The sequence below is a fragment of the Eschrichtius robustus genome, chromosome 14, assembly GCF_028021215.1.
Source record: "Eschrichtius robustus isolate mEscRob2 chromosome 14, mEscRob2.pri, whole genome shotgun sequence".
NCBI lineage: Eukaryota > Metazoa > Chordata > Mammalia > Artiodactyla > Eschrichtiidae > Eschrichtius > Eschrichtius robustus.
Genome location: NC_090837.1, coordinates 59,049,417 through 59,063,640, shown reverse-complemented (window position 1 = coordinate 59,063,640; position 14,224 = coordinate 59,049,417). Strand labels below are relative to the sequence as shown.

Below are 14,224 nucleotides of genomic sequence, written 5' to 3'. Positions count from 1 at the left end.
ATGCAAGCTTGAGTAATGTGTTGTTGAGACCTTCTAGATGGTATATATGATGACCCTGTTAAGGCCTCTCTATAAACTCTTAAGATTCTCGTTGAGCCAGGGCAGGATCTACTCATCTTGCAGCACCCAAGACAAGGCTCAAATGTAAGTTCCCTTTCTTGTTAAACCCTCCACTTACCAACATGGAGTGGTTGTCTCTTTCTTCAGTTTCTTCATGCCCTTCCTGTGCGGGGTCCAATTTGTGAACCAATAGGCTTGACCATCTATAATGAGGTGCATCAAGGAACTTCCTACAACTTATTTATGACAGAAAAGTATCTTTAAACTGAGAGAAAATTTGCCACTTTTTTTTTTTTAACTTAAAATGACTTACTATGTAGTCCAAATGAAGAAAAACAGTCATGGCTATTCACAGCACTTTTCCAAACTCAAAGGAAAACTCAAACTCAACTCAAAGGAAAAATATCAACATTTAAATTTAAGTGTAATGTTTGTTTTGGATTTTTTGTTTTTACCTCTTATGAGAGTGAAGAAGTCCTGTTTTTATTCCTGGCTTGCTAAATATTTTTAATATGAATAAATAATGTATTTTATATTATGTTTTTCTGCATCTACTTAGATTATTGTGTATTTTTTCCTTTATTCTGCTCCATTCATGAGATGAATTACATTGTTTGGTTTTTGAATATTATCTTTGAATTCCTAGAATAAACTCATCTTGTAATATATTGTCTTTTATACACTGATAGATTTGGTTTGCTGATATTTCATTTAGAATGTTGCCATCTGTGTTTGTGAGATTAGATTTGTTGATTGGAATATCAATAAAATAATCTACAATAAGAATAGAAGATAGGTTTTTTGTTGTTGTTTTTTTGTTTGTTTGTTTGTTTTTGTCAAACAGAGGACTATAACCTGGGAGACAGATTCAAGGAGCAGTTGAATTGTGTTCTGCCTGACTACAATATGGGGAGGCTTATTAAGGCAAAACCCACAAAATTACAAAAGTTGTTTGTTAAGAGTTAGAATTGGAGCTAGCAAGAAGTAAGGGTGTTTGTTAAGCAAGGATTATTTGGTGTCCAAAATGATTGTATAGTTACAAGGGGATACCTTGAGACCATAGAGTTATAACTGGAAGCTGCTAACAGATGTGCAATGCATATCGGACAGGCCATAAGACAGGTTGTTCTGGTTAGGCATAAAGTTTAGCCCAAATCATGTATAAGCCAGAATGACTTTCCCATACCTCAATATGAAAATTTCTTCTATCAGTCTATAATTTTTTTCTCTTGTAACTTCCTTGCTAGATTTATTAACAAAGCTGAAACAATACCAAGCTTGAAGAATTTATACAAGATTATTCATGGTGAAAAGCCATTTCTTTTGGTAAAGATTCTTAGCTACAGATTTATTTTCTGTCACAATTATAAGACTATCCTAATTTTTTTCTTGTGTGTCAGTTTAAGTATTATTTTTTCTGAGAATTTATCCATTTAACACAAATTTTCAGGGTTGTTGTTTATCGTCCTTCTTTATAATTTTTTTTCAGTGTCTAGTGGAAATATATCATGCCATCTATTTTCTTCCTGATTTTGCTTATTCTCTGCTTGCTTTCTCTCTTCCACTTTGCTTAATATGTCCAGGAATTATTTCAATGGTATTAGTTTTTTTCACATTTTATTTTTTGGGAAGTTTGCCTTTAGTAGATTTTTTTATGCTCTTATATTTGTTATTTTCTTCCTACTACATCTTTGGGTTTAATTTCATATTATTTTTCTCATTTCTTACTGATTAATATTTAGCTTACTTTATTTCTCATATATGCATAAAAAGAAAAAGCTTTGAATTTCCCTGTAGGCACAGATTTAGCTGTATCCTCCAAGTTTTAAAACATATCATTTTCTTTATAATTTATTTCAAAGCATTTTCTAAATTCCCTATGATTTCTTCTTTGATGTGTTGGTTATTTATATGATTATTTTTTAATATCTAAATATGAAAAGATTTCCTACTTTTTTTGTTTTTAATGATTTCAAACTTAATTCCACTGTTATGAGACAATGTATTCATTGATTTTTATTTTTTGGAATATGATGAAGCTTGTATCATGCAAATATATGAGCAATATTTGTAATTGTTTCATGTGTGCTTGAAAATGATTTGTATATTACGGTTATTGGGTGCAATGTTCTGTACATGAATAAGGTTGTTTGTGGATAATGCTCTTTAAATATATTTTTTTACTGAACTATTTTTGTCAGTTTTATCTATCAGTTACTAAGACAAGTGTGTTAAAATTCCTATTATGACTGTTAATTTTTCTATTTCTCCTTTTAGTTTTGTCAATTTTGTCATATATTTGGAGCCTATATTATTAAGATTATCTACATTTAAAATTGTTATTTTTTTTGATGTTGTGATCGTTTCTTTAGATTTGTGAAGTGTGTCCCTTAAATTCTGGCTTTTAAATTCTCAACTTTGTATTATTTTTTGAATACAATAATTAAAGTTGTATAAAAATCTGTGCTGGGGAAAAAGCTGAATTCATTGTGTGTCTGTTTATAATGTTCATTGCTTCTTTTGGATTTAATTTCTATTTTCTTATCAACTGCCTTATTTTTTCATATCTGAATATAACATGAAATATTTTAAAACTAGCATAAGTCCTAGTATGATATTATTTTCCTTTTAACCAAAATTTATGTTAATTTTTTTCTGGGTGGAGGCTAGGGACAATATAAATCTGGAAAATAAAATAATAATAATAATAACCTATTTTAAATGTGTGAGATTATTTTAATTTGGATTTAACACTTGTGAGTACCAGTTTGTTTCTGGCTCATTCCTTATGATGGAGCCCTCCCGGGTCCCAATTCAAGTCATGTGGATTTGTTACAGCAAACTTCATGGGCCCCTGATTCCAAAATTTTCTCCTTATCTCACATGGCATCTGAAAATTTCTTTTTAGCTTCTGAGATTCTCATCTACATTTTTCTAGAAAAGATATACCTCCTTGGAAAAGTGATACCAGATTCTGGATGGAATACTCTGGATTTTTATATTTTCCAGCTTCTTACTGTCTTTGTAGCACTCTGATGCCTTCAAGTACATACTTTGAATTTTTTTAGTTTTTTGTATATGTGTGAGTCTGTGAATAATAAAGTGCAGTACTTTGTTGAACATACTCATATACGTGGGAAGGTTTATTCAAAGTTCGTACACCACCATTAATAGAAATTGAATACCAGTAGCTATTTCATTAAAATTCAGAGTGATTATTTTTATTCCTGTTATTCATAGTACAAGTTTATGGGCCAAATTTTACTTTAGAATCACTTTATTTTATATGCACAAAATATAATACAAAGACTTTATGATTATTATAATTGGTTTCTACCATACACTAAAGAAAAACAAAAATTCTAATAAAATTTATGTTACTCTCCTGAAATAAAGAGGGGCAGTGTGTGGTAGACAGAAATCTAAAAATGACCCCAAATGATCCTTGTCTTTTATGCAATTCCCTCCACTTGAACATGGGTAGAACTTGTGAATATGATGAAATATCACTCCTGTGATTAAGACACATTATTTGGGAAAAGGAAAATTATCCAAGTGGGCCTAATCTAACCACGTGAACTCCTTAAAAGACTAGAGTCTTCCTTGAGCTTAGCTCAGACACTGATGAGTCTAAATCTAAATTAGCAGTTTTGTGATTCATTGTTTCCAGGTAGATATTAAACTATTTGTGACCTGAAAGCCAAGGAAGTACGAAGACTTTTTTGGGAGAAATAATGGAAGATCAAGTATGAGATGAACATATACTAATTTATTTTTGGTCTGGTTAAAATTTGTATACCATATGGATTATTACTATCCCAATTTCTTTTCTGTCCACAACTCTGAAGTGAAAATAGTATGTATATAAGAACTAAGTAACTCCTTATGTAAGAAACAGGATATTACACCTAGAAAGGGAACTTAATGATCATCTCGTTCTTCACCATCATTTTACAAAATAGAAACATGAAGCCCTAAGAAGTGAAATAATTTGGATACTTTTACTGCGTTATTGTTAGTAATGAAATAATTTCATATTTGGTTGAATACAAATTTATTAATTCTATTTAAATAATTCCATTTGATCAAACAACAAATATTCTGGCCAGGGCAATATGGTACCCATTAATTTACACTTCTTTATTAATCTCCAGTCATTTTGAAAGTATATGTTCCCCATGAATTCTAAAGTTGGTTCCAACATTTACAGGCATTCATTCCTTCACATTGAAAACTTGTTTTTGTAAGTTATCATTATAAGGTATTATTCCAACTTTGTGTCTTTCTGCATGTTTGTACATGTCATTTTGGCCTATCTACTGAATCTTGGGCAGAAACCTTTAAAAAACAAGTAAAAGTGGAAGCTTTTAAAAGGGAATGTCATCATAGGTTTGTAATGTATAGAATGGTGACTATAGTTAATAATACTGTATTGCATATTTGAAAGTTGCAAAAATGGTAAATCTTAAAAGTTTTGGTCACAAAAACATTTGTAATTATGTAAGGTGATAGTGTTAACTGGATTTCTTGTGGTGATCATTTTGCAATGTATACAGGTATTGAATCATTATATTGTATACCTGAAACATAATGTTACATGTCAATTATGCCTCAATTAAAAATTATACAAATGTAAATTTAAAATAAATGAATAAAAGGGAATGGCAAATGAGTAGAATGAACTAATGTAAGATTTAGAGAAATGTCTTTACAAGTGCATGGAGTGTGGCCAAAGTAGAACAGATTTTCAGAATAATTTTGACTTGATATTTTACTCTAGTTAGAAATAGTTAAACATGAGAGATATAAATTGGTCACTTCATGGATTATAATTTCATATGGACCTCATGTAGAATTATTTTTCTCCTTAAGTGGAGTAATAGAATGAGGACAGTTTGAAGACTCATTCTTGACCAGTTCTTTCAGCAAATTTAAATGAATTTTGTTTTGTGCTTAATTTAGCAATCATGTCTGTTATGAGACTAATTTATGTCAAGCATGTCAAAAGCATTCTAAAAGATGCAATGAATTCACCGTGGCGTCAATTGCTTTTAGCTTAATTTGTAGGTACATATTTAAGTGGAGAAAATATGGAACATACCTGTTGGAGTGAGATTTATCCATTGTATAACTGTATATTTAAAATTTCTTTCAATTAATTTTTTATTTCTATAATTCAAATTCCTTATTACTTAATAGAAATTCATTTACATATACATAAATATATATATAAATCTTCACTGGAAAAAAAATTTTGAAAGCTATTCAAAACCATTGTAGAAGTCTGTGTGTGTGTGAGAGAGAGAGAGATAGAGAGAGAGAAAGCAAGCAAGTGGTAGCAAAATTCTAAACTTTGCATTATACACCATTGCATATATAAATAGAGGAGTTGCAAATATCCAGTAATATAATTTATCCAGTAATATAATTATCAAGTAATATAATGGGTCAAGTTCAGTCAAAGTGTTATTTCAGAAATAAGACAGATTTTAGGTCTAACCCATCCATTTATAGGTGAGAAAAATTAAGGTTCACATAATTCATAGTTTACATGTATTGCCCAAGTCTACAAAATGAGTTTAAAACAGATAAAATCTAGACTGCAGACTTCTTGATTCTCAATTTAGAAAACTTTCAACTATACAATGGACAAACCAGTCAGGGACCTTAGACAAAATAATCAGTCCTATTCTCTCCTCCTCATGAACTTACATAGTAAGTGAGTTTTGCCTTTCATTTATTTATAATTCTTGGAAAAGAGAAAAGTTTGATGGGGAGAAGATGAGGCTGATGGAGTTGAATCCACACCCACTGGGGGCCGGGTGGGCAGTTGTGTAACTTCTCTTTGTTTGCACTTCCACCATATAAAAGAGAAGCAGTGTGTGCTTTGAATGACTGTTAAAAAGGTTAAAATAGGTAGTACATTTTAAATTACCTGGCACCAGGCAGTCAGAGCAGCTCATTTCTTCTCCCTTTACACTTTTCTCAAATTTACACCTTTTTACTATTGTCTTCCTACACAATCTTTCTGTACAATCTTCTTGTGAGCAGTACAGTATCATATCTCTTTCCTTTTTAAATTTTCTATTAATGCTTATGAAAATGCTGGGCACAGTTGGTACTCAATAAATACTTACTGAATTATATTGACTGGTTGAATTGAATCAATCAATAAAAATACATTGAATAAGTGACTGTAGCTTAATTAGTAATTGAGAAAACTTCAGATTTTGACTCAGCAGAATCAGTTTGAGTCATCCATGTCTTTCAAGATGCATGATCATAGGTACAAGTTATTTTACTTATTTTAGTCGACCTAGAATATGTGAATGTATGTGTACTGTAAAATGTTATACAAATTAAAATAACTTTATTGCTGACAGAGTTTATCCTCTCATTTAAAAATTAAGACTTGTGTTCAGGGTCATTTTACAATACTACTTATTGGGAGTACATGTAAAGTATATTCTGACAGTGAGAACTGCTTGAAAATTACATTAAATAATCTTAGAAGGTGAATATCCATTTTTTTCTTTCACTTTGTGGGTAGGGTGGATAAGTTTATTTCATTGATGGTTTCCACTTGATATTTACCATTATTTGGAAATAGCTTGATCACATATTTATTTTAACACCAGGTCATTTGTTGCTGCCTCAGACTCAAGATTAAACCTGATGGTTGAATTCTTTCTAATCTGTGCCAAACGCTAAATGATTGAGTCAAACTAGTAGCACACACTAGACCAAAAGCTACCTCCTCACCATCCTTTTCTCTGATTCCTCATTTCCAACCCATTTCCAGCATTTCCTGTATAACTGCTCTTCTGATAATAGCATGCCCTGAAGCTTTTTCCTCTGAGTCTGCATTTGACCTAGGAAAAGAAAGTTGAGTATAAAAATAGAAGACATGACACACTGTGGCTTGTTCTTACCTGATTGTTTGTAAGATCAGAAGAAAATCAGGTGGTGTTTCAAGCCTGATCATCCAAGTTAATAATCTAGAAACAAAGAGATCAATGCAGAATCATAGCTGTTGCAGGGAAGAGGAGAGGCAGCAAAGAGCAGGAAAAGGGTTAACCACTCAAATGATTTTCCAAACTAAGATTCAAACTCTACGCTAGGGAGCAGGGAAGAAATAATAGTCAACCCTCCTTGGGCATCATTTTCCAAGTTTAGCTTGTGTTTATATATCTGTGTTCCATACCTACAGGAATTGGGTCAAATATAAGACTTGTTAACATTCACAGATGCAAACAATTTTCTTCTTTCTGCGTCCAGTCCTCTCATGTCCCTTGACTCTTCACATTTTCTGCTCTTTGGGGGCTGTCCCTTTAGGGTCTCAAACTAACCCTGCCTCTACTCTACTGTCACACTGAGCATAAGCCCTTCTTGTCACTTAGAGGTAAGGATCCAATAAACCATTCTTCCTATCAAAACAACATCTCCCAACTACCAGTAGATTTAAATTAAAAAAAAAAAAAAATCAATGAGGACAAAAGGGCAAATCTGGGAAAAAAGCAAAAACAAAAACAAGAACTAGTTTTGTGGAGAATGAGAACTTCCTACTGTCCTTCAAAACAATCTTCCTCTGAAGTATTTGCTTGTTTAGATATAAAACCAGCTTTATGAGCAAACAAGTGTTTTAACACTGAGATGATCCTAAGCACAGATGTTTAATTTGTTTTATTTGAGAAACCATTCCTGCCTCTCATAGTATACACAAAGAAAGGAATAAACTGACAAACACACTCATTTACATAATCTGTTCAGTTTAAAATGATAATTAGTTAGTCCCAAGCTATAATGTACAACTCAGCAGGCAAAAGTAATTTTAAAATCATTAGACTTATACATCATGGTCAGGAGGTCAGCACACTTGAATTTCCTTATGCAATAAGGAAAAGTACTTCCAGTTCCTACATCTTTGTTCTGTGCCCTTATTTAGAAGAGTAAATTAGAAAATACTGTGGGAGGAATAATCCATTTCTACCAATTACTTTCTGAAAGAAAGTAAAATTGGTGACCCAGTGATTCTGATTTTAAGTGGAGACCTCAATCAACATCAATTCATTTAAGGGTCCTAGAAAAGAAAAAGAAAAAAGAAAACAGCAGGTTACCATCAAAAAGCATCTATAATAAACCCATTTAAACACTACCTTGCCTCAAATTCTTATAGCACCCATTGTTTTACATTTACAAGACACTCATGCAAGATGGACAGAATGATGGGGAGAACCCCTGATTTCTAGTCTCATTTGGAAGCCTTGTTTTCAGCTCCAGATTATTAGGAAAATTCTGTCTTTATTTAGTTCCAGTACAGCTTGGGTCTATACACTTTTTGGATACAGAGTTTAATCTTCCACCACTATTCCAGCAAATTCCGTGAACAGACAGTGTATAATTTCCCCTGGGGCATTTATGAAGGCTCTTCCTTCTTGGAAAATTCCTCAGCACCTGGCTGAAGTCTTTATTGAAGTTCTCACCCTGTCCATTTATGTGAATCACGTGAAAACATTACTATTTGACCATCTTATAGTGGAGAGTAGTATAAACTCCACTCCAAATAACTATTGTGAATAGGAAACAACTGATCAGACAGCACCAGGCTACAACTAGGCAGCAAGTATGATGTTTTCTTAGCCTGAATTGGCTGTTGCTTTTGAAACTCAGAAGCTGTACAAATAGCTCTGTGATATGAACTCATGTTTTCACCTTTTCAGATAATGCCTTTATCAGCCTGCCCTTTAAGGGAGTGAAAACTGCTGGCAAGTTATTATCCCTAAGTTCTGCCCATGAGAATCACATGGTAGGGGATTGTGGTGCAGTATCTCTCGAGAAAGAAAGTTGGACTGCTCTGAGAACTCTTAAAAATTCTCATTCCTTAGTTGCTTCTAGTAATTTTTATTAACCCCCCACCCCTTTTCCTCATCCATCTCTCATCTTCTCAATGTTTGATGTTTTTTTCATTTAAATATGGCTTTCTTCAGCCTTCTTTATTTTTTATACTACACTCCTATTACTACTACTTTTTAATTTTATTTATTTTTTTATTTCAATTTTGCCATAGATTTCTTTTCTGGTATTTTAACTCTCTAAGTTATACCACATTATATATACATTGCTTTTACTACTCCTACTACTATTTATTTTAGTTTTAATTACTTTTTAATTTCTATCTCCTCACCTCACACACCTCTTATATTTTCTCTGTTTCTTGTCATTTTGTAGTTTTTCTTAAGTTTCCTTGAGTTTGAGTCCTCTTTTTGCTGATTTTTAAGAAGCATATCTAGAAAGATGGTGTTGGTTTGAGAAATTCTAATCCAACAACAAATAGTCAGGGGACCTTTCTTGACATTTAACTGCTACCATATGCACCTCAGTACCAGAAACCACACCTGAGCTCTCATCTTCACCCTCAGAAGGTCTCCCTGTCATTTAGGTTCCACATAGAGATACAAGAAACACAAAGGTCAGCTGTGCAATGAGGACTAATGTATAGGTAACATAATGTGATGTTTTGTGAGGTTATTCTTTCTTGGCATCTCATACTGTCTAGACTTTATATAAGTAGATGTGTGTTTTATAGTATTAATGTTAATTTTACTTTTGTAATTATAGTTTTTAAAACTATGTTTAAAACTATTCCAATTGCAGCCATGAACCACAAAGGTAAAAAAGCAGGTCTTTCTCAAAGAGGTGACTTTTTTTCTCTCTACCACCCTCTTCTGCCAGGATGGTTTTGCTGAAGTATCAGGTAGAATCAGATCTCCAGAGAAGGGACCAATGTAAGGGAAACAGTCAAGATTCTGGCATCAACCAGTCTCTAACATACTTACTTCCATATGTCCAAATGTTTCCTACAACAACTTAGGCAGGGTCCCAAGGAATTTCTCTCAGTGCTCACTGCCAATAGACCAGGGTGAAAAGTCTTCTCAAAACTGACAACAGCTATGCCCTTGTTGGAAGAAACTCTTAGTTTTTCAAGACTTATTTTAGATAGTGTATTCCTCTCCTGAATATCAGAGCCTAAAAAGAAGGATGCTAATTTCAATTCTAGAACACAGATTTAATTTTTAGGTAACATGACAAGGCTGAGGCTAGGCCTTTTCAGTTTTCAGTCTGTTTCCCATGGGAGAGCAGGATTCTATAAATCTTTAGTCTCCAGGCCATGATGACAATTCCCTTGACTTTCAACATTTGTTTCCTTGGAATTGATGTTGAGTATCCTTTCAAGATACCACCAAGTGTCAGTTCTTATGCCATGAAGGGTCTTGGGCCATTAATATCCAACTTGGCTTATTGATTTCTTACACTAACTCTACAAATTTCATTGCTTTAATAACCAACTGCTTTTGTTAATTTCTGCCAAAATGAAGGGCTACATGACAACTGTTCTAAAAATAAAGTTATCACTCTAAATAGAAGCCTCTCATCATATAACTGAATGGTAGTTGAGAAATTTACTGGCAAATTAAACGTCACCTAAGTAGATATATTGCAAACAGGTGATTTTTAAGGATGCTCCAAGTAATGTTCAAGATAATATATTTATTCTAGTAGCACACAAGTTTGAGTTTTATTTTAACAACTGCTGTAACAGTTTGATAATAATTGCACTATATAGAATTGATAAATATACATATATTAGTATACAAATATTTCGTGTTTATATTAACAAACCACTCTCCAAAGTTGTAAAAATGTATGATATTGCCAGCAGGGTCTCAGTGTTCCTTACCAAAATACATTCTTATCAACATTTGGTACTGTCCAATTGTTCCTTTTTTTTTTTTTTTTTTTTCCTTAATGTGATGGGGATGAAATGGTATCTCAGTGTATTGTTTTTTCTGTAAACTGCATTCATTGAGTGCTTACTGAACACTGGGCACATCAGATACATAAGAGATGGAATAGGGGCAGGTAAGAACTTAAGAAATTAAATATACACATTAATGTTACCACTAATTCTAACTACTAGGGAAGTAAAAAATTTTTACAAGTTATACTTTATAGTGAAATTTTGATGCCTGTCAAAAGGATAAGCTATACATACAATGCAATAGAAGTGTTTTAAAATTGTGCTTAATATCATAGAACTACCCCAAAATGCGTTGATAAAATGCCTATATAGCATTCATTCTTTTTATACACATATATTTCACATTAAAGATTGCTTGTAAAGTACAAATACTTTGACTTCATTGCTGAGAAATCTATGGTCAACAGCTATATACACAGTTCCTCTAAGAAACATCACAGCATTTGTAGTCCATCTCCCCTTTAATGTCTATCTTATTTTTAGTTTCCCTAACTATTGAGTTCTCTTCGGAACTGTTTATATTACTTTTGTCAGAACATCTTCTTCAAGTTTCTTGATTTCATTTTTTAAACAATTTATAGTGTCACGACTTGCTTTTAATCTCTCTTTAAGCTCTGCAATTTCAAAGCTTGTTTTTTTTTAAACATCTTTATTAGAGTATAATTGCTTTAAAATGGTGTGTTAGTTTCTGCTATTTAACAAAGTGAATCAGCTGTATGTATACATATAGCCCCATGTCCCCTCCCACCTTCCCTATCCCACCCCTCTAGGTGGTCACAAAGCACCAAGCTGATCTCCCTGTGCTATGCAGCTGCTTCTCACTATCTATTTTACATTTGGTAGTGTATATATGTCAATGCTACCCTCTCACTTTGTCCCAGTCAAAGCTTGTTTTTTTTTTCTCTTTTTTTCCCTCAGCTTCTAATTTTTTCTCAGTTTTCACTTCAAGTTCTGCAAATTCTGTTTCATGCTTATAGGCTCCTAAAGTAAACTGACAAGATGTTAATAATTGGTGCATTATTGCTGTTGGGTCTTGAAACATCATTTCATCATAGAACTCTGAAACCACTGACTTTTTTCCCAGCATTGCATTGGTGTTTGATTGAAACAGCTTTAATAAATGTTACAGGGTTAAGGTCTTTCATTAGGATCAATGAAAAATATTTTGATGATTATTTCAAATTCACCCCATCCCGTTTCAGTAATTTCATACGGAGGCTTAGTAACAACTCTAAAAGGACTGCCATAACTTTCATGTAATTTAAAGTGGATTTTCTTCACATATGCTGACATATCCTCATTTCTATTGAATATATGGTTTTACATATACTGTCCATTGATGGGTGTGCCCATCCTCTTCTTTTCTTTCCAAAATATTGAGCAACATTACCATAAACTATTGGTTTAAAGATAGTAACCCCCTTCACTCTCCTGCCAGAGTCAAGCCCAAATTCGGCCATTCTCTTGAACATATTGTCCTACTGAAAAGCCGCCACTGTTAAGGAGAGACCAGGGACGGCAGGCTCACAGCTCCCCGCAGAGGCACTGCTCCTCCCACACAGGCCCAGGGGAAGGGTTTCTGGCTAAAGGAAAATGAGCCAGCAGGACTTGGGATGCTAAGGGACCACCAACTCCTCACCATGGGCAGTGCCCCTCATTATAGTTTTATTTTATATTTTTCTCGATTCTTATGAGATTGAACAACTTCATATGCTTAATAGCAATTACATTTTATTCTTCTGTGTATTGCCTATTCATAGCCTGTATCTAACTTCTATTGTGTTGTATTTCCTTTTCCTACTGATTCATGTGGGAGGTCATACATTTTTTCCACAAAATGAATTCCTTGTTTGTTTTTTGAAGCAAATATATTTACATAGGCTTTTACATATCTTTTATTTTTTTAGTGTTCTTAGATTCCTTTGTTATGAAGAAGCGTTTGAAGTTTATACAAAAATAAGTCTTATTTTGTGTATGATTTTGTCTTTTGAGTCTGATTTAAGAGATCTTTTACTACCCTGAGATCTTAAAGTCAAGCTCTTATAATTTCTACTAAATGTTATAAAGTTTTGCTTCTTGAGTCTTTAACCCAACTGATATTTATTTTGTATTTGATTCAATACAGGAATAAAATGCTATTTTGCTTTTTTCTTCCAAATAGAAAGCCAATTGTCTCGAGAAGAAACAAGAATAACTACAATCCTGCAGCCTGTGGAACAAAAACTGCACTCACAGAAAGATAGACAAGATGAAAAGGCAGAGGTCTATGTACCAGACAAAGGAACAAGATAAAACCCCAGAAAAACAACTAAAAGAAGTGGAGATAGGCAACCTTCCAGAAAAAGAATTCAGAATAATGATAGCAAAGATGATCCAAGACCTCGGAAAAAGAATGGAGGCAAAGATCGAGCAGATGCAAGAAATCTGTAACAGAGACCTAGAAGAATTAAAGAACAAACACCTAGAAGAATTAATGAACAAACAAACAGATGTGAACAATACAAAAACTGAAATGAAAAATACACTAGAAAGAATCAATAGCAGAATAACTGAGGCAGAAGAAGGGATAAGTGACCTGGAAGACAGAATGGTGGAATTCACTGCCACAGAACAGAATAAAGAAAAAAGAATGAAAAGAAATAAAGACAGCCTAAGACACCTCTGGGACAAAATAAAATGCAACAACATACGCATTATAGGGGTCCCAGAAAGAGAAGAGAGAGAGAAGGGATCCAAGAAAATATTTGAAGAGATTATAGTCGAAAACTTCCCTAACATGGGAAAGGAAATAGCCACTCAAGTCCAGGAAGCGCAGAGAATCCCAGGCAGGATACATCCAAAGAGAAACACATGCAGACATAGAGTAATCAAACTGACAAAAATTAAAGACAAAGAAAAATAATTGAAAGCAACCAGAGAAAAATGACAAATAACATACAAGGAAACTCCCATAACGTTAATAGCTGATTTCTCAGCAGAAACTCTACAAGCCAGAAAGGAGTGGCATGACATAACTAAAGTGATGAAAGGGAAGAAACTACAACCAAGATTACCCTACCCAGCAAGGATCTCATTCAGAATCAACAGAGAAATCAAAAGCTTTACAGACAAGCAAAAGCTAAGAGAATTCAGCACCACCAAACCAGCTCTAAAACAAATGCTAAAGGAACTTCTTTAGTGGGAAACACAAGAGAAGAAAAGGACCAACAAAACAAACCCATACCAATTAAGAAAACGGTAATAGGAGCATACATATCGATAATTACCTTAAACATGAAGGGATTAAATGCTACAACCAAAAGAAACAGGCTCGCTGAAAGGATACAAAAACAAGACCCATATATA

The 14,224-nt window shown here is 33.2% G+C and overlaps 1 protein-coding gene and 1 pseudogene across 1 annotated transcript in view; one reads left to right on the top strand and one right to left on the bottom strand.

Annotated features, from left to right (window-relative positions):
• Window positions 1-14,224, top strand: part of RIT2 (Ras like without CAAX 2) — a 568,015-nt gene that overhangs the window by 398,968 nt on the left and 154,823 nt on the right.
• On the bottom strand, window positions 11,396-12,351 carry LOC137776876 (YEATS domain-containing protein 4-like; annotated as a pseudogene).